The 21,122-nt window shown below is 46.3% G+C and overlaps 1 long non-coding RNA gene across 1 annotated transcript; it reads left to right on the forward strand.

The window, feature by feature from the left end:
• Positions 1-457: 457 nt before the first annotated feature.
• On the forward strand, positions 458-20,035 carry LOC141424636 (uncharacterized). Its single transcript, XR_012449510.1, has 4 exons — positions 458-852; positions 13,755-13,870; positions 14,801-14,860; positions 19,925-20,035. It is a non-coding gene; the product is annotated as an uncharacterized lncRNA (long non-coding RNA).
• The last annotated feature ends 1,087 nt before the right edge of the window (positions 20,036-21,122 follow it).

The raw sequence follows: 21,122 nt of genomic DNA on the forward strand, positions 1-21,122 counted from the left end.
AGAGACAGGTGCTTTTGTGAGCTCAGTCTTTCCCTCTAGGGTTCCAGCTGGCAGTAGACACACAGGCACCCTTACGTTATGTGGCATCACAGATACGCTGCATCACTGGGATGTAGGGCACTGTGTGTGTAGTGGGGGAAGTGCTCTTGTAGGGTATGTCCTGAGCTCTAAGTGGGTCACCCACAGCACAGGCCTGAGTTCTGTACTTCACACTGGGGGCAACCCTATTGTGCACCTCATTCTTCAGGCCACACATTGACAATGGGAGGCCAACCTGAAGTAAAGACCAGGCTGACTTGAGAAGTAGCATTCAGACTAGAGGACTACCCTTATTCCTGAAGGCTCCCCTGACTTCTCAGACCTGGACTAAACCTGAGGTGAGGAAATGGAACCAAGAAGGGTGCAGTTTGTTGGAAGGGGATGAACAGAAGACACTGGGGCTGCCAGGGTGGGGAAGGAGACCCACATGAAAGAGTGCTGGAGCTGTTGTCATGTGAAGGAAAGGCAGAGATGGAGCAGAGGCATTAGTGCTGCTGTGTGGCGCCAGAGGGCAAGCCCAGAGCCTTGGGTGGAGGCCACAGGGACACTTTCCAACAGGGAGCGTTTATGGGCCTCCAACTGAAGGCCTTCCTTCTCACGAGGAGAAGCAGCCCCTCTGTGACCTGTCCTCTGTCCTCCGCACAATTAGAAGATTCTGAAGGGCTACTTTGTTACTGATTCAATCATCCTGCATTTATTGGGCGTCTGTTGTATGCTAGACACTGTGTTAAGAGGCAAATGGACTACATCTGGTTATTGCCCACATAGGGCTCAGAGTGAGGAGCAAGCCAGGACCCAAGGAAGCAAATGATGGTGAGTATCTATTGTAGTGAGTGCTTTGGGGACAAAGGGCAGGGTGTTTTGAGAAAGAATACCCTGAGGGAATGCTATGAGGTCAGAAAGACCTGGTGTGTGTGTCTTTGTGTCTGTGTGTGTGTCTGTGTCTGATGTATGTGTATGTGTGTGGATTGCTAAGCTGAGAACTAAAGGATGACAAGAGTTCCCCAGACCAAAGGTCACAGAGATAGAGGGCACAAGTGAGGGGGTGGAGACCATGGCTCAGGCATTCAGGGACTTGAGGAGAGATGACAGCTGGGTGGCAGGGCTTTTGTTCTGAGGGCAGGGTAGCATGGGACACAAAGAAGAATTCCTTCTTATAAGTGCCAGATCTCAGGCCTGCTTCCTGAGCACCAGGGCCCAGGAGAGTTGGTGTGCAGCAAATGGTATTGAGATGCTTCTTTCCTCCTCTGGGAGTCAGTTTCCTTCATCTCAGTGGAGGCCCTGGTCCTGCCCATGCCTGAGCAATCTGTAGCAGTGGGTGTCTCAGACTTATGTCTACCCAGAACCTGCATGTGTGTCCTTGGTAGGAAATAAGGTCTCTGCAGATGATCAAGTTAAAGTGAGGTTGTACTAGGCTAGGGTAGGCCCTCACCAGTGACTGGTGTGATTGTAAGCAAAGGGAAATTTGGGCCAGACACACAGCGGGGAGGGCTGTGTGAAGATGGTGCAGACACAGAGGGAAAGGCCCTGTGATGATGGACACAGAGTTTGGAGTATTGTTGCCACAAGCTGAGGACCATCAAGGGTGGGACAACCACCAGCACCTGGGAGAGAGGACTAGAACATATCCTTTTGCTGTCCCTGGGTGTCACACTCCCAGCCTCCACCACTGGGTCAGAATCCACTCCTTTATATGAAGGCACTGGTTTGTGGTATGTTGATCCAGCGGTCCCAGGAAACAAGCACATCAGGCCCAGGGGAACCCATCACACATGCTGGGTCTCCAACACTCACGGTCTGTGACAGCTCAGTGGAGGAAGAGCTAGATGACCAGAGAGGGGCACTGGCCCCCTTTCCCCTGACCCAAGGTCCATAGAGACACAACAACAAAGCTACAGTGTGAGCCCAGGTCTGAACTGTCCTCGACTCTTTCTACACCTCCTTTCAAGGAAGAGTCCCATCTTTTGGATCGCCCATAACCTTTACAGTCAAGGTGGTCAAACACCAGTGAGAGGCTGTATGTGCTCAAGTCTTCACTGGTGAAATCTCAGGCCTGATATCTGTTTTAATGTTCTCTAAAAGAGAAGTTATAGGGGTAGGGGAAAGAAGAAACACAAATGACAGAATTAAGCAGTAATTGTTGAAGCTGAGTGATCGGCCCATCTGGGCTTTGTTTGGATAATGTCCATGGTAAAAATTTACAAATTAAGACCATAGAGCTCCAAGGCTAAAAATGATTAAAACTAAAGAATGAAGGCTTTGGAATCAAGAAGACAGGGTTTGGATCTCTGCTTTACTCTTTATCAGAAGTCGATTTTGGCCTAGCCCGATGCAGGCCATACAGAGGCAATATGAAAAGACCTGTCCTGCATGGCTACTTCACATGCACCTTAAAACTGCCCCAGAGTTAGGACTGGATTCCTTTTTAGCAAAACAGGGGTAAGAAGGAAGGTTAGAAGTGGAGGGACTTGTCCACCATTCCAAAGCTAATAATGATGCAGATGAGCCTACCCAGAAATTTCTTCTACAGTGACTGTTTCCTTTCCCTCTGTAGCTGCTCAGAGACCTCTGTGGTGTTGAGGGCCTTTCCCACAAGGAGGAAAAGGGAAGGAAGACAAAGCTTCCACAGGCTGACTCTGGCAAGCTCTGGTCACTCGTGTTTTCTCAGCTGCAGGGTGCAGGTGGCAGGAGAGGATGTTGAGTGCCGGCTGATGTGCTTTGAAAGGTGACAGGCTTGAGGTAATTGATGGTCATTGGGGGCTGTTGCTCCACATGAGTTGTTGGTTTAAGGATGACAAAGATCTGACACACCCATCTGTGGCAGAAACCAGAGCAAAATTAAGGAAGGCCAAATGGAAACAGGCTTGGCCTCCTCTGGGCCCTGGCTGCCTTGGCTCTGAAGGTTTCCAGAACTCTGTGGCACTGATGCCTGGCCAGGATCCTGATGCTCTGGAGCTCTGGGGTCAGCCAGCATAGATGAAGTGTACTGAGGCACATGCCAGTCCAGACATCAACCTGGGAAGAATCCAGAAGGAGCAGCCCAGAGGGGCTTACAGAGCAAGGATTAGACTGTCCCTAAACTGTCTAGATTAGCTCTGGACTGTCTCCAGCCTCCCCTTCCCAGGTCTGCATGCCCAGGGAGCCAGGTGGAGATGGTCAGGGTCCCAGGCATGTCCTGTGCAGAGAAGTGGGTATCACAGAGAAAACACAGAGTCTGAGAGGAAGGTAGAGAGAGGATGGAGGATAGTCAAGGCCTTAGAGACCTGGGTGTGAATTCAGGGCTCTAGCAAGAAACAGGTGGCAAAGGGAGCAGTTGACACAGTCATTGTGCCCTCTGGTCAGGCCAGTGCAGGGCAGTGTGAGGGAAGGAGGGGGTGGGCAGTGAGGTCAGAGGATAACCAGCAAACCCTGGCCTGCCTGCAATGGCAACAGTCATGCTCCACTCACAGATCTGGGGAGGCTGATTGATTGATAAGGCTCCCAGCACGGAGCTGGCATGTGGTACTTGCTTTGACAGACAGTGGCTTCAAACTCCTCCTTTCTCTCTCTCAAACACACACACACTCCACATTTCATCATGTCTCTCAGTGGCTGTCGAAAGGAAGAAGGAGTGAGCATGTACTGGGAGGGTCAAAGGGGAGCCTGAGGACAAATTGTGTAGCTGTCAGAATGCCGCAGGTATGTGGAGAAGAAATGCGGCAGAGTTGCTGGGTGCTGTCACAGAGACACTGTGACAGTGTCTTACCTTACCCTGTGTCTCCTGTGCGTGAGGCCTGCATGCACGTGTCCTGCTCCCACTCCTCCCCTCTCCTTGCTCTCAGTGCATCTGGTGGCTACTGTCCAAGTTTCCAGGAGGATGCTGGCTTCAGAGGGTGAGGCCCTTGCCCAAGGTTACCTGGAGCCAAGTTGGTTCCATCAGGATGAGCTAGGGTCTGCTCCTGTAACAACTCTCAGAGACAGGGAAGGTGGATGCTCATGTCACATCCACTAGGGGCCCATGAGAGGTGAGGGGGATGATTCTTAAAATCCTCACTCTGAAATCTGGGGTGTCAGAGCTGCTACCGTGTAAGGCATTACTGATCACCAGGGTGGTGGGTTTTTACTGGAGATTAGGAGCTTGGCCTGGAAGCTGCACACCTCATTTCTACTTGTAGCTCATTGGTCACAGCATGACTCCATCCAAGCCTAGGGGCCCAGTGGACAATTGTACTAGTTCTGGCTATGGCATGAACCGTGGAAACTCCAGGTCCAGGGCTCCTTTCACTGCTGCATGCTGGTCCTATTCTGGCGGAGAGAAGAAGCTGGAGCAGGGGCTGTCTCAGGTCCCCTGAAGGCCTCCTGTAACCACCTAAGCAGGATGCCAGGGAGTCCAGTGATTCTTAAGAGACATGGCCTTGGGAAGACAGTCAAGTTCAGAAGAGGCAGAGTGTGTAAAAGGGAGGAGAGAGGGTATCTTATGTTTTAGTCTATTTTTTGTTTCTATTTTAAAAAATCTGAGACTAGGTAATTATAAAGAATAGAAGTTTATTTGGCCCATGGTTCTGGAGGCCAAGAAGTCCAAGTGTATTGTAGTAGCATCTGGCGAGGCCTTGCTGCATCCATGTTTGGTGTGGAGCATCACATGGCTAGCCAGAGCAAGCGTTCTAGCCTAGGTGTCTCTTCCCCTTCAAATAAAGTCACTAATGCCAACATGGGGACCCCACCCTCATGACCCCAGCTAATCCCCGTCACCACCCAAAGACACCACCTCCAAATACCATTACCATGTGACTCTGGGAATTGTTTCCAACACATGAGCTCTGGAGAACACACTCAAACCATAGCTGAGGGTTCAGTGTTCTCCTGTGGGCTTCCTACATTCCTGGCCTCACTTTTCCTTGGCTTGCTTTCACATACAGTCAAGGCTTTGTGTTGCTGTAGGCAGGATTCCTCTCTGAGACTGTCTCTCCAGCTGTGTGTGTTCTTGGCCAGGATGGACATTGTCCTGAAGAGCCACATGAGGCTATTGAGTCAGAGTTTTGCTCAAGCTGCTGGAAAGCTGGCAGCACTGCCCATTCTCCTCCCATGGCCCCTGACTACATCTAGAAGGAATCCTGAACCACTGTGCCATGCAGTGGTTAGATGCAGGGAGGGTGAGGTCCACCGGGTACTCAGTAGAGGGAGGAGGAGAGTGCCCTGCTCCCTGCTGACCGTTTCAAGGTGCAGTGCATTAGCTCCTGTTCCCACACCCACCCAGCTGCCCCATTTCACACTTCCCAAGTCTTCTGCACGATATGATCTTCCCTCTCTTGGGAATGCCACTTTCTTGTCTCCCAAGTCACTGTTGATTCTATGTTACACAACCTCACGGAAGCATTTGACATTGTGGGTCATTTCCTATTTGCTAGAATGTTCCTCCCTTGGGCTTCTGTGCCACCTCACACTGTCCTCCTGCCTCTCTGATTCTCCTCCTCAGCTTCCTTTATGGAATCTTCCTTTTCTCCATCTGGCCCCTTGGTGGCTGGAGCTCCCAGTACAGTTCACTCCTCACCTCATCCCTCCTACAGCCCATCCTTTGATGAATCCAAACCCAGATCTCTTTCCTGAATGCTGGATAAAGTCATTCATTTCTTTGGATGTCCCTCAAGTGCCCATAAGTGAACATAAACCTGTTCCCTGAATTTCCTTTTTCTCCCATAGTTCTAGTTTTTGTGACTGGCATAGCACTGTCTGTTAAAGCCAGAAACCAGAAGTCCCAGCTTCCTCTCCCTCACCACATTGTAGACCTTGAAGTCTGATCTCTCACAGCCCCTACCACCATAGACAGGCTTTTTCGTACTCTGTTCTTTCCAATCCTCCTTCCTGCTATACCCTGGGGATTTTTAAAAATTTGATTCTATGAATTCCCAGTTCTTAAAACCTTCAAGGCTCCTTTCACTCAGTTTAATATCCCAAGTCCTACTCAAGGTGCATGGTGCCTTTGTGATCCAGCCCTGTCTCTTCTCCAGCCTCTTCTCTCTCCACATTACCTATAGTCTCTCTTTCTTCTGGAATGCCTTTCTGTACCCATTCTTGTTGGGATGGGTAATTCCTGTTTATTATTTTTCAGCTCAGTTCAGGTATCATTTCTTGTAGGAAACCTTCTCTAACCAGACCCGTAAGCCAGCACATGTGTAAATACACTGTAGTAAGGTCAAGATGGGTGCTGCTTGCCAATACCTGTTTGTCTTGTACTTGGGTATTTTTGGGGACGATGCCCACCCAGAGTCTGGTGTAAGGATTGGTGTTATCTGGCAATGAGGATAGATGGATAGGTGAGCTGCTATGTCTCCAGAGTCCCTTTGCTGTGGTCTCAAACCATAGAGGGCCTTGGAAATGACATAGCCTATTCATTTACTGCACCTGTGAGTCTAAGTGGAGAAGGAAAGCCTAGATCTAAATTGGTGGTCTTCCAATGGCCAATGTTTTTACATGTACCATGTCACATACAGTTTATTTACTCCATTGACTTTATATATAGTTCACTTGAAATCATTCATAAAATAGAGACAAAAAGAGTGGGATTCAACTAACCACTGTGCCATCCACCCCATGACTTGATATAGCACCTTCCTGCCTTCTCCCTGGGCAGATAAACTGACTTCCATTTTTAAAAGCAATGCCTTGACTACATGACAAAGACGTTTCACTCATGGTTTAAAAATTTATTTATGGATACCTAGTTATATTTGTCAAAGATGGCACAGTTTTAATTTTTTCAGTTGCACCACAATATAATCCAGTAATTACACAGGATCATTGGATCTTAAGTTTATTTGTTTCTTTTTTTTGTCATTACAAACAGTGCTACAGAGAACATCATTATAGCAATTTGTTTTCTAATCCTTAATTATTTCTTTAGGACAAATTCTTAGAAGTGCTGGGTTGAAGGATTTGTGCTTTTTCTCACCTTGCCAAGCTGCCCTCCAAAAGGACTGAGTAATGAGATTTTACACTGTCCACTTTATCATGTGAGAGAAGGCTGCTTCCACCCACCAGAGATCCAAGAACTTGGTTTGGGCAGCAGCTCTCCCTCAAACCCTGTGCCTCAGTCTGTAGGCGGCAAGCTGTCAGCCCACGGATCCTCTTTTTTTGCGTCCATGCTGTTTGAAAATGTTTGAATTAGAAAGCACCTTTATATATGCGTAAATGGTACACACGAAAATCTGATTCCTGGCTCCTGTTTCTGAAGGGAAACCATGGCCCTCCCTCTTTTTAAATCATTTTAAATTACCTTAATTATCATATTATTGTACGTTGTGACATTTACAAAAGTTCTTACAGTCTATCATAGTTGACTTCATCTCCTCCATCATTCTTCCTTACCTCCACTCCCCACCAATTCCTGAAAGTTTCAACAGGTCTCATTTTTCTATTTTCATATATGAATACATAACATTTCTACCATATTCACCCTCCTACACCCTTTCCATATCCTCCCCCTCCCACTGGTACCAACTCCCAGACAGGACCTGCTTTACTTTCTTGGTCTCTGTTTTTGAAAAAAGACATTTAAAAAAAATAGCTATCCAAAGAATTTCATTGTGACATTTCCATGTATATGTATGTGTATTATAACCTGAATTGGTTCATCCTTTCTATTTTTCTCCTTTCTACTTTAGTCCCCTTCTTATGGTGATTTCAACAGGTTAAAAAAATTCTATATTCACTCTTGTATAGGAAGTACATCAACCAATATTCACCTTCTTAGCTTCCTTCTCTTATCCTCCCTCTCCCATTAGTGGCCTCCTCTTAGCGTGCCCTGTTTTTCATAATATTGTTTGTATTTGGGCCTGTGTTCCACACATGAGAGAAATCATCTGGCCTTTGGATTTCTGAGCCTGGCTAATGTCACTTAAGATGATGTTCTCCAGTTCCATCCATTTACCTGCAAACGACAAAATTTCATTCCTCTTTATGACTGAATAAAATTCCACTGTATATAAATATCAGATTTTCTTAATCCATTCATCAATTGTGGAACATCTTGGCTGTTTCCATAGCTTAGCTGTTGTGAATAGTGGTGCAATAAACATGGGTGTGCAGGTGCCTTTGTTGTAACCTGACACACACTCCTTTGGGTATATCTCTAGGAGTGGGATTGCTGGATCATACGGCATATCTATTTTTAGTTTTTTGAGGAGCCTCCATATTGTTTTCCATAGAGGTTGCAGTAATTTAAATTCCCACTAACAGTGTATAAGGGTTCCTTTTTCCCCACATCCTCGCCAACCTTTGTTGCTGTTTGTATTCTTGAAGACAAGGCTTTCCCTCTTGATGAGGCGTGTGCTGTCACAGTTAGCTACAATCCCCACCTCTACCTGTTGCAACCCAACCTGCTTCATTCATTTACTTGCCAGGCCCTTGTCAGCTTTGCAATTTGCAAATGAGTATCTCAATTCCTTTTCCTCATTTAACATCAGCCCACCAGCAAGAACTCCATGGTTTTCATTCTGATTAAGTACAGAATTAATTTTTTAAAAAACAAATCCTATTTGTAATAATAATATTCAGGTTAATCATTTAGGAAGCTGCTTCAGAGAAAGCCCAAATGTCTTTAACCAATGTAAAATACCACGAACCACTTTGGAGTCCACAGTGCATTATGTATTTAAAAACAGAAAATTAGACACAAGAGAATTCATCTTAACTTCATTATATATGAAATATTAATTCTCTTCTGGCTTTCAGATTATTTACATATTTAATAACATGTTAGCTGGAGTCTTTGACTGAGAGCAATTAGGGGCCAGGGGCTGTCTCCTGCCTTGATCTTAGAGGTGCACAGCGTTGTGACATTGCAGGGAGAATGGAGCTAGTGAGTGCTAGTGCTGCTGCAGCTGCTTTCATTCCCCCTGCTCATGTGTCATGTGTTGTAACTTGTTAACTAAATGTTCCTTTTAAACAGGACATGGATGACTGTGACTGACCCAGAGAGAAATCCATTCTACCATCCCCATTCCATTCTCCACTACTGTGTCAGGGAGGAGGAGATTGTGTCCATTTTGCTCTCCTAAAAAGCAAAAACAAGCTGGGTGCTGGAGCTCATGCCTGTAATCCTAGTTACTCAGGAAGCAGAGATCAGGAGGATTACGGTTCAAAGCCAGCCCCAGGCAAATAGTTCATGACACCCTATCTCAAAAATACTCAACACAAAAAAGGGCTGGTGAAGTGACTCTAGTGGTAGAGCACCTGCCTAGCAAGTGTGAGGCCCTGATTTCAAACCCCAGTACTAATAAAAAAAGCATTCCAAAACAAAAGCAAGCCAGGCACCAGTGGCTCACATCTGTAATACTAGATACTGAGGCTGAGAAGAAGGGGGAGATATCTTGATGGTAGGCCAATCCAGGTAAAAAAATTTGCTAGATGCCATCTCCAGTGGATGTGGTGGTGTGCACCTGTCACCCCAGTGATGGTGGGAAGCATAAAATAGGATGGCAGTCCAAGCTACCCTGGGCAGAAAGTAAGACTATCTCCAAAGTAACTGGAGCAAAAAGGGCTAGAGGCATGGCTCACGTGGTAGAGTGCCTACCTTGCAAGTGTGAAGCCCTGCATTCAAACCCCAGTACCAACAAGGGCAGCTATTGATTCAGTGCTTTGGGATCCTTTTTGCCTTTCTTAGGCTCTCTTAGAGCCTCAGTATTCTCATCAGTAAAATGGGAGCAAAAGAACAGATGTGTGGGATTGTCCTGAGGCTGAAGGGAATTACAGTGGGTGAAGAGGCAGACCTGTGTCTGACGGAGGGAAGCTGCCCAATGAGGGTTGGGTCCTTCCATGTCCCAGTGATGAGCACAGCCATGCCACCCTTGGTGTGTCCCTAGGGCATGTGGCCCTGATATCAGTCACTGAAGGCCCACGAGTCCCATGAAAAGGTTACAATGAAGAATGTGTCTCTAGGACTCTTACCTGCAGCCACAGCTATGAGAATAGGTGAGGGGAAAGCCACAGGTGGGAGATCAGTGGGACAGGGCAGCCTTGACCTGGGACTGGCAGTTGAGAGGTTGGTCAATGCATGCGTCAGCACAGAGTGATGACAAGGTGGTGCAGAGTGTGATGGTGAGTGGGTCAGCCTGGTGATGCAGGGTGAGGGGATGGGTGGGGAGGGAGGGGCCGGTTCACAGAGTCTGAGGTTATAAGGCACCTTGAGGAAGTCTAAGTGAGGTAGATCACACGCTGTGGCACTGGGTCTTGTTTGGTCCATGTGGTGGTAATTACTCTATGACTGTTGTTAATTTTAAAGAACTTTTAGGTCCAGAATTTTCCAGTTCTTCCCAGTCTTCTCTCCTTCATCCTTTTTTGTCTCTCATCTGGTCCCTGCTCTCAACTGAGTCCCTTTTTTGATTTTAAGAATGAGGAATGTGTTAAACAGGATCTGCTTGCTTAGGCTGCACATGCTGGGTCACAGAGCCCATGATTCCATCGTAACAGTTGTGTTGGAGGAGCAAGCTCCCCCTTGCCTGCAATTTCTTATCCTTTCTGCACATCTTCCACCCTCTTAGCACTAGGTCAGGGGTTTGGGATAAAGGCTGAGTGGGACCCTCCATGTTACAGATGGGCAATTGAGTTAGAGGCTCTATACAGCCTCAGCAATGTGGCAGTTAGAGAGCAGGTCTGGTTTTGGCTCTGCCACCTCTGTGCTATGTGACTTGGATTTACTTAACGTTCCTCTCAGGGTCAGAGTTTCTCTACGGATAAAATAATAGGGTTAGGATGGAGGATATCTCTTCTAAGATCCTAATCCATCCGATGTTTTAGAGGACATGCAGTTTTTTTCTTTAGAAAATATTTAAAAATAGCCTTATTGAGATATAATTCACACATTTAAAGTATATGTAATTCAGTAGTTTTTGATATATTCACAGATACGTGCAATCATCATCCTAGTCAATTTTGGAATATTTTTATCACCTCAGAAAACAAAATAAAAATCCCAAACCAAAAAAATCTCTGCATATCTTTTAACTGTTACCTGCTTGTACCCTATCCTGTGACCTAACCCCCAAAATCAGTAATCTAATTTCTATTTCTGTAGATTTTCCTAATCTAAACTTCTATATGATTCCACATTGTAATATGTGATCTTTTGAGACTGGCTTCTTTTACTTAGCATCATTTTAAGAATTCATCCATGTCATATCATTTTTAGGTATGGCATCCCTTTTTAGGGCAAAATTGTATTCCACTGCATAGATACACCACATTTTGTTCATTTACCTTTTCATCCATAGATGGGCATTTTGCTTGTTTCCACCTTTGGGCTATTATAAACAATGCTTTGTAATCGTGGTGGAGACCTTTCTGTGTGGAGATGTTTTCATTTCTCTTGGGTACCTATTTAGGAGTGAATTGCTGTGCCAAATACTCTGTGTTTAGGCTTCTGAAGTACTGTCAGTGTCAAAGTGACTGCCATTTTAAACTAGCAGTGATAAGGGCTTTAACTCCTCCACACCCTCACCAGCAATTATGGTCATCTGACTTTAAATTCTGGCCTTTCTAGTGGGTATCTAGTGCTTATCGTGGTTTTGATTTATATTTTCCTAATATCTAATTATATTGACTGCCTTCCATGTGCCTATTTTCTACCTACATTTTTTTGGATATAAGGATCTTTCCAGATCCTTTACTCATTTATTAATTGGGTAATTTGTTCCTTTATTATTGAGTTGAAATAATTCATCATATATTTCAGATTTAAAATAAATTTTATTAGACATATGGTTTGTGAATATTTTCTCCCATTTTGTAGATTGTCTTTTTACTTTCTTGATGGCGCCCTTTGATGGCACACAGACTTTTAATTTTGATAAAAATATAATGTCTATTTTTTGTTTTGTTGCTTGGACTTTTGGTATGATGTTTTAGAATGCCTGACAATGATTTACCTGAGTTTTTTTCCCCTAAGATTTTAATAGTTTTTGCTTTCTCATTTAGGTCTTTGATCCATTTTGAGTTAATTTACCTTACAATTAAGGTAAGGGTCTGACTACATTCCTTTGCATGTGGTTATCCAGTTGTCCCTGCTTTGTTTTGATGAAAAGACTGTTATTTTCCCATTGAATGGTCTTGATACTCTTGTCCCTAACCAGTTGACCATAGGTGTATAGATTTGTTCCTGGATTTTCAATTCTATTACATTTATATATGTGTATGTATGTATACATATATACAAGCTGAGACAGGGTCTCATTTTGTAGCCCAGATTGGTCTTGAACTTGTGATCATCCTGCTTCTACCTCCTTAGTGCTTGGGATTACGGGCATGCCCCACAGGGGGTCCTGATACTGTTGCCTCTAGTGGTTTTGGGATTGGGAAGCATGAATCTTCCTACTTTGTTCTTTCTCAAGATTGTTTTGGCTCTTCTGACTCCTGTGCAATTCTATATGGGTTTTAGAGTTAGCGTCTCAGTTTTTACAAAGAATTGAGCTTAGGATATGGAAAAGATTACTGTAAATGTGTGGACTGGCTGGAGCATCGCCACTTAGGTCTTAGTGCTCTCTTCTCATCCATGAGAAGAGATTTTTTTCCCTTAATTTGTTAAGATGTTCTTTCAACAATATTTTAGTTTCCAGAAATTTTATACTTCTTTTGTCTACTCCTAAGTATTTTATTATTTTTGATACTATTTTAGGTGGAATTGTTTTCTTCCTTTCATTTTTACATTGTGGTACTAGGGATTGAACTCAGGGCCTCGTGCTTGCTAGGCAAGTGAATTGTTTTTGTATGTTGCTCTCATAGCTTACAACCTTGCTGGACTTGTTTATTAGTCTTAATGGTTTATTTTAAGTGGCTTTTTAGGATTTTCACCATGTAACGCTATGTCATTTGCAAACAGCGATAGTTTTACTTTCTTTCCAATCTGGATAATTTCTTTCTTTTTGCTGCTAATTGTGCTGGCTACAACCAACAGCACAGTGTTGGGCAGGTGTGGTGACAGCAGACTTCTTTGTCTTGTTTCCAATTTTAGGGACATGAATCCTCTTTTACCATTAAGCTTAAAGTCATCTGTGGGTTTTGCACAGATACTGTCAGCAGATTGAGTTCTCTTCTGTTCCTAGTTTGTTCACTGTATTCATTACAAACGAGTATTGAATCTTTTCAAATGCTTTTTCTGCATTTATTGAGATGACCATGTGATTTTTGTACACTACCCCTTCTATGATGTATGATATTAATTGATTTTTTCAGATAGTAAACCAACTTTGCTTCTCCAGGGAAAGCCTCACTTGGTTGGGATATTTGGTTCTTTTTATATGATGCTGGGTTTGGTTGGCTTGTATGCGCTAGAGATGAGAAGATGTACCTCCGTTCAGAGTATCTAGCTTAACGTTCTGCCATTTTCTTGCTGGTCTTTGACATTACTTGTTGCATATTTTTCCCATGCGAAAGGATTTTTGTTTTGCAGTACTGGGAACAGAGCCCAGGACGTTGTACATGCTCAGCAAAGGTTTTATCACTAAGCTACATCCATAGTCCTGAATCTGTATTTATCAGTGATGCTAGCTGGTAGTTTTCTTGTGATGTTTTTGTCTAGTTTTGGTGTTGGGGAAATAATACTGGCTTCATAAAATGAGTTAAGAAGAATTGGCATGTATTCTTTTTGAATGTTTGTTAGAATAGAGCAGGGAAGTTATCAGGGCCTGGGATCTTCTTTGTGGGTAGTTTTAAGATCACTAATTCAATCTCCTCATTTGTTGTAGGTTTTCTTATACTATCTTTGGAGGAAAAAGAGTTTGCCTGGCTCTCCTTCACAGCTAGAAGACTCCCGGGGATGCTGGGCTCCATGGATCACTGAAGTCTCAGGGGACTTTTGATGGTAAATGCATGGTTGAGGCCAAGGGCACTGTGTGATCTGGGCGTCCTATTCTACTGAAGACCAGAGAAGACTCTGCAAGTGTGTTTGCAACCTGAATGCAGCAGGCAGGGTGTGAGAAGGAGGGCCAGTATTTTAGAGTGAGAGTAAGAGAGATGGGCATATATTCGATTAAACACAGATGAATTGCAGCCATAGGACAGCCCAGCCAGCCCAGCTGATGCCTTCCTGGCATAGGTTTACCCCTCCCTCCAAAATGTGTCTGTGTCCCTAGTGCTCTGGTCATGTTTGGCTCCATGAGAGAAGGGTCCTCTGTCTTGGTCTGTAGAGTGTGGATATGGATGGCAGGGTGACCCAGAGGGTTCTCAGGATTATTTTTTGAGTGAAACAATGGTCAGAATTGCCTCCTGGTTTTTGCCTCCTGGCAACCAATAGGTAGGCCTGGCCTTAAGCCAGAAAGCCAAAGGGGTGGAACCCTTTTATCTAAAAGTCCACTTTTCTCAGTCAATGTGCAGTAGGCTTCTTACTCATCAAGGATGGATGTACAAATACTTACTGCACTCTGCACCACAGGCAAGGCCTCATGGGAGCCAATGAAGCTCGGCACCTGGTACCTGCCCTTGAGAGGCTGAGGATGGAGAAGTGGAAAAAACCAACGGATTCTGTGGCGGGAGTCCTTAGATGGCCTCGCCATCCCAGCCTCATGATGACTACCATTGTTGCTCTTGTCCTTGTGGTTGTAGTTTGAGTGCCCGGCATGCTGAGGCTGATTGATGCCAACTCTGCATAAGAGGGTCCTTGAGCCTTCAGGGCTCTTCCTCACTTTTCTTGATGGGTGGTCCAATTTCTGAAAATGTGCCCAGCTTGGACCTTGTATTTCTGCAGTGGTCTGTTTCAATTAAGTTATAATTGTCTCATCTCTCTGCTCCCTAGACGCCTGAGACTCCTGGGACATTGTTCTGGCAGCCTTCAGCCTCTGGTCTCTTGGGGAAGGTAAGTAGGACACATACACACATGCATGCATACGCACACTCACACTGCTTCCCAACTCCCTCACCAAGTAGAGGCTCCAGGCACACCCCTTACCACCCTCTTGGCTTCGGGGTCGGAGAATTTGGCGACCTTTTTGTGAGACAGTATTTACATGGTGGCCTCAGCTGCTCCAGAGAGAAGTATTTTGGAAAAAAGCCAAGAGATTTGGCCTAGGTTGACTGAGCTCCTGGACAGTTGGGTGTTTGCCACGAGGAATGGTGTTCTCTTGCTGAGTGATGGGGTCAGAAGTGACATCACCCACATCTTGGGTCCCGGATGAGGGGTGCTAAAGATGCCTCCTGCCTGTAGGGGCTGCAGGGGGGAGCTGGTGGCTCCCTCAGAACAGTGAGTCAATTCCACAACCTATCTTTTTGCAGAGCTGGCTGCTGAGCCTGTGAATGGGGAACTAACTGCAAGTCTTGGCTCAGAATCTTCTGGTAACTTCAGCTTTGATTTAGGTGCCAATCTTTGGGGTGACATTCACTGTGGGCAAGCCAGAGACTGCCCTGGACCTTTGGAAGTTCAGCTGTTTAGTCAATATGCCGGTTCTGTGCCAAGCATTGCTACGAGTGATTTTTGCCAACCCTCTCCTCTTGAGGGTTCATTTGGCAATATCTGGAAAAGTTTGTAATTGTCACACTAGAAGGTGGGGCTGCTACTGGCATCTGTGGGTAGAGGCCAGAGTCACTGCTAGTCATCCTACAATATATAGGAAAGGCCTTGCCACAGAGAATGATCTGGCTCTAAATGTCCATAGTGCTGAGATGAAGAAAGCCTATTTTGGACAGGGGCTCCCAGTGGAGTTCTACCTAGACCACTCCCTACCTGTGAGGACAGCAGTCAGAGAACAGAGCAGGCCCTGGCCTCCCCTTTGTGGCTGGAGATGTTTCATTTATTAGTTTACTCATTCATTCATATCATCAGCCTTCAAAGGTTGGGATTTTATCATGTGCCAGGCCCAGGGACAGGCACTGAGGATGTAGCGGTGACAGATACGGTGCTGCCTCTCAAATAGCCTACTTCCAGTGACCCAGTGGGGGACCACACACACACACACACACACACACACACACAAACACGTGACAGCACGCACACGTGCACACACACACAAGCATGTACATGCAAGCACACACGCATACACATGCACACGTGTACTCCATGTGCACACAACCTCAACACAAGCATATGAACATAAACGAGCACATGTGTGTTCACATGATCTCAATACCACATGACAAAGGCTGAGGTAGAGGACATGTATGACATCATAGAAGAAGAAGGGTGTCAAGGAAGTCTTTCTGGGTAGCTGAGCTGAGTCTTGAAGGACAGGTGGCTTAGGGGCATTGAGGGGTGGTGTTGGAGAGAAGCTATTTTTCCCCTCTCTGTAGAAACCTCCAGGCAAGAGGTTTCACTTCCTCCAGGCTCTTTGGAGCTGAGGCCCTCTAGTAGCTTCCCTCACTAATCACTCCTTCCTCTTCAACAAGGGCTTCTTCTCCCCTCTGCCCCAGGTCCCTTCCCCAGCCATATCTTAAACTCCTCTGTGAAATTGCATTTCTAACCTTCACTGCCTCAGGCTCCTCCATCACTGCCAGAAGAGGTCATCAAACCCCTGACCCAGCTCAGCCTCAGATGGGAGTCAGATGGTGGCCTCCATTATTTTCTTAACAATCGCAGTAATTTGGCAGAGAGGGGAGAAAAGAGAACCACAGCCTCCAGAGGCTTTAAATCTGACAGAGTGCTCTTCCATACCTTCTGACTGCCATTCGTATCTCCTGTCTCTCTCATATGTAAACAGCATTGAAGATAAAGAAAGGCTGGGCCCTGGACAGCCTTGCTATGCAGTGCACTGGGGAGAGAATTAAAAGATGCTGACAGCTGGCTGCTCTGGGAAAGGTCTGGTGGAAACACCAGGGGTCTAGGGTCAGCAAAAATGGATCCTTGTCATGGCTGTTTCATTATCTTGCTGGGTGACCTTAGGTAAATTACTTCACCTTCCTGGGCCACATGAACCTCCTCTGTAGAATTTAGAGGAAGCCCATCCCTAGGATATCACATCATACAATAGTAGCATCTGGTGACATCATGGTCTTTAATTGACAGGACCAAGGCAGGGAATTTGAAAGGAAATCTGCATTTCTTCTCTTTTCCTACCAGCCATGTCCCAGGGGCATTAGTGGCCGCAGCTGGTAGTTGAGGAGACCAACTGAGTCAAGAGGATACACTCTCATTCTCCAAATGCCCTAGATGTGTCTATTCTCTGTGCTTCAGCCCTGCCATTCCCACGGCCGCAGACGCTCTTCCACCCTGCCCCACTCGGGGCATTCTCTCCAGTCCAGTGAAGGCGCTATCCTCACTTCAGGGATGTCTCCGTGACTTCCCTGGCTGGGCATCTTTTCTGGCCCCTGTGAACTCCGCTTGCTCCTCTGTTCCCTCTTCAATACTGTTTACCTTTGTGGCCCTGGACTATAACTAAAATTCAATAGCAGAGCGTGTCCCCTACAGGGGAGCATTAAGCAAGTGTGACCTGAATCCCTTGTGCCTGTCACTAGAGCTTTGCAGCCAATAGCTTTTGAGGTGGATCTGGGAGATTCTGTCCCATAAGACCTGCCACTGTACTTTTAGCCAGGGTACAGGGCTCCTAGGAGAGGGCTGGGCATTGGAAGTCACTACCAGTTGTATCTTTTAGGAAGAAAGGTGGAGTCTGTGCCTTGACAAGGGCAGACTGGAGAAATGGTCACAGACACCTTTGCTGGGCTCAGTTAATTGCCACGGATGGGGGCTACTCAGGTGCCTATTGACAAAGGTTTACTGAAGAATGCAAGGCTGCCAGGGGGTTCCAGAAACAGGACTTGTCTCCTGGGAGTCCTCCCAGGAACTGAGGCGAAAGGTCAATTGTATTTGATATGGGCTGGTGTGGAGCAGCGGCTTCCTGGTAAGGGATTCCTGCTTCCCCTCCACATTGCTTCTGTCCTCCTCTGCCCTCAGGCTGCCTCCCTCTGCTCTCAGAACTGCCACTACCTGCTAACTTGAGCTTGTCAAAAGCCCAATTTGGCTGGGCCTTGTCAACTTGTTCTTGTGGCCTTCATGCACCTGTCCCTTTTGTTATCTCTCTCTGTGTTCCAGTTCTTTGAATCTCAAGTCCTAAGAAAGGGATTTATAGCTCAGATCAGTACAGTAAAGGTTGCAGGCTAACCAGTGGGTGGAGAATTCTTGGGTCACCCCTGATGCCTGGTATGTGGAAGGAGGAGGGTCAGCTGTTACCCCTTTTAGAAGATGGCCTTTTAGGTAATGGAGGTTGGTGTTAGGCAGATTGTTTTTAAGAGAATTAAACAAGGAGTAATACACAGTACTGGTCTTTATATATGGCTAGCCGGTGTGGGAACATGATGGTTAAAAGCATGAAGAATGAACTGGGTGCAGGTGGCTCACACCTATAATCCTAGCTACCCAGGAGGCAGAGATCGGGAAGGTTGTGGTTTGAAACCAGCTCAGGCAAACAGTTCATGAGACCCTATCTCAAAAAATACCCATCACAAAAAAGGGCTGGCAGAGTGGCTCAAGGTGTAGATCCTTAGTTCAAGCCCCAGTACCACAAAAAAAAGAAAGCATGGAAGAATGGACAGATGGATGAATGATGGATGGATGGATAATGGATAGTGGGGGAATTTCTTCACTAGGAAGTTAGAGATTTTTGTGGCACCACTTTTTAGGTTATGGATTATGCTGCAGAGTGGTAGGGGGAGGAAGAGAGAGAGAGACAGGTGTGGCGCCTCAGTGCTCCAGGCCTCCTGAGTAGCTGTAAATCATAGCTACTTTTCAGAGTCACACCAAGGTCATTTGCTGTACAGAGGAGACGAAGATGGGCATTATGTCTGACTTTGAGGAGGAAAGGTGCCAAGGTCACCAATTTCCATGGCAGGGCATGGTAGAGCAAGGATCATGATTGCTCCCATTGGCCAACTGGTCTTCCAGAGTGTCCAAGCCCTATCTGACCTTCAGAACAGCCTTGGTAAACCCCAGAAGTGCCTTCATCCTATCACCTCCCAAGCTCAAGCATGTCATGCTTGCCCATTGAATCAAGTTCAAACTCTGTACTTGGCATTGGAACGGGCAGGGGCCCAGTCTCACCAGCCACCACTTCCCACAAAACCCTCTGCCTTAGCCACACACCTCCTGGTACCTCATGCCCCTTCTCCTGTAGTAGCAGCCTTGCTATGGTTTCCACTGGATGTGTGGTAGAGGCTTGGTTCCCAAAATGGTGGTGTTAGGAGATGGTGTGGACCTTTAAGTGGTGGGACCTAGTGAGAGGTCTGGCACCATCTTCAGAACGGAGTGAGTTTCGTAGAGTGAGTTCTTATGAGAGTGAGTTATTTTAATAGCCTGAGCCTGGTGCTGTGACCTCTACTTTCTGCTTACTCCCCAGCCACTGTGTTATCACTGGTCATGAGGTATTCACCAGAGCCAACCCAATGCCAGTATCATGCCCTTGAATCAATAGCACCGTGAGCTACATGAACCTCTTTTCTTTATAAAGTTAGCCTGCCTCAGGTGTTTTGTTAGAGCAACACAAAACTAATACAAGCCTTAAGTATTGGCTGACAGGGTGTATTGCTTACAATACACCAGGAGCTGTGCTCTTCTCCTTACTTGAATTATAATGTTTTAAGCTTTTCAATCACTCTGTGGGGTGGTGATAATTCTGTGCATTTTACAGATGAAGAAACTAAGGTCAAGAGGCTTCAAGCAATGGCAAGCCGCAGCTAATAAGCAGTGGAGTCTATTCTTTGCTGACTTCTATTCACCTCCAGTCCTGGCTCCTTCTGCTCCCACAGCTTGAATTTTATAGTCTTTGAGAGGCAGCTCTCTTTGTACTTCCTCCCACCCCACACCCTCACCTCTTACTCATCTGAAGTTTTAGTTTCCATAATGGTATGATTGAAACATACGTACATTTTCTTTTGATTTTTTTACTTCTGCCCATGAAGTACCAAAATGCAGACACACGACTTTTCCTATCTCCTCCAGGGCTGGGCACATGCCCAAACCCAACATAGCCTGGTGGATGGAGAGCCTGCTGCTCGGGAGAGCTGTGGCTGGGCCTCAGTGCCTGTTTCTGCCGTAGATGATTCAGATGGTGAGTGTGGCCCCTCAGTGTTCCAGGCCTCTGCTTGCTCTGCCTCAGATGGAGACAGCCACTGTGTCCTGCTGACCCATACTCCACCTGGGATCAGCACACCACCTTTGAGTCTTTCCATAGCCTCCAAAATACCTGATCTCTGGGCGTTGGTGTCTCGAGCCTATAATCCTAAACTACTCAGGAGGCAGAGATCAGGAGGATTGTGGGCTCGAAGCCAGGCCAGGCAAATAGTTCATGAGACCCTATCTTGAAAACACCTAACACAGAAAGAGCTGGTGGAGTGGTTCAAAGTGTAGGCCCTGAGTTCAAACCCCAGTACTGCAAAATAAATAAATAAATAAAATAACCTAATCAAGTGCCCTGTCAGTTCTGGTCCATCTCCTTTCTTCTGGCTATAGGATGGAGAGGTCTTTTCTCACCCCCCCCCACCCCCCCGCTCTGCAGGCCCTTGGGAATGGGAGCTGGGTGTGGGTGTCAGGTGCTTTTCTCTGCACATGGCCCAAGGAGGTGCCTGGAGAGAGCAGTGTCGCAGCTCCTCGCGTGCGCTGGCTCTGCCTGATCTCTGAGCCTCTGGATGCGCAACCTCTGGCCACTATTCAGATATGCTACTCTGGTGCCAAGCAGCCACACGTTTGGGAATAATGGCATAAGTGCTTGCCAGCACCCAGGCCATAACCGGCCCACCCCCAAACTGGATATTTATGCTCTCTGACCAAGATCTATGGAACTGTCATTCTGTGAACCGTTCACTAGCATCCAGGGTCAGCTGAAGGTTTTCAGAGGAACATTCAGGGGTAATTTTGGAAGTGTTCTGTTTCTTTGTCTTTTCTTTGCAAGTGGTAAAACCAGAGGGAAGAAATCCCGGCACCATCCCTCCCACATGGCTGGGAAGGTAAAACAGGACTTTACCATCCCTGCCTCCTCCTGGCAGGATTTCCAGTCTGCAGCTTGCAAATCACTGGAGGAAAGATGGGAACCTGGGTAATGATGTGGGAGAGAACATTCCCCAGTGCTGACGTGGGCGTCCCTGCATCACAGAGCGTGGGTAATTGAAGCTCACGCTCTGAACAGTTCTAGCAGAGGTAA

This window comes from Castor canadensis, chromosome 7 (assembly GCF_047511655.1).
Source record: "Castor canadensis chromosome 7, mCasCan1.hap1v2, whole genome shotgun sequence".
Taxonomy (NCBI): domain Eukaryota; kingdom Metazoa; phylum Chordata; class Mammalia; order Rodentia; family Castoridae; genus Castor; species Castor canadensis.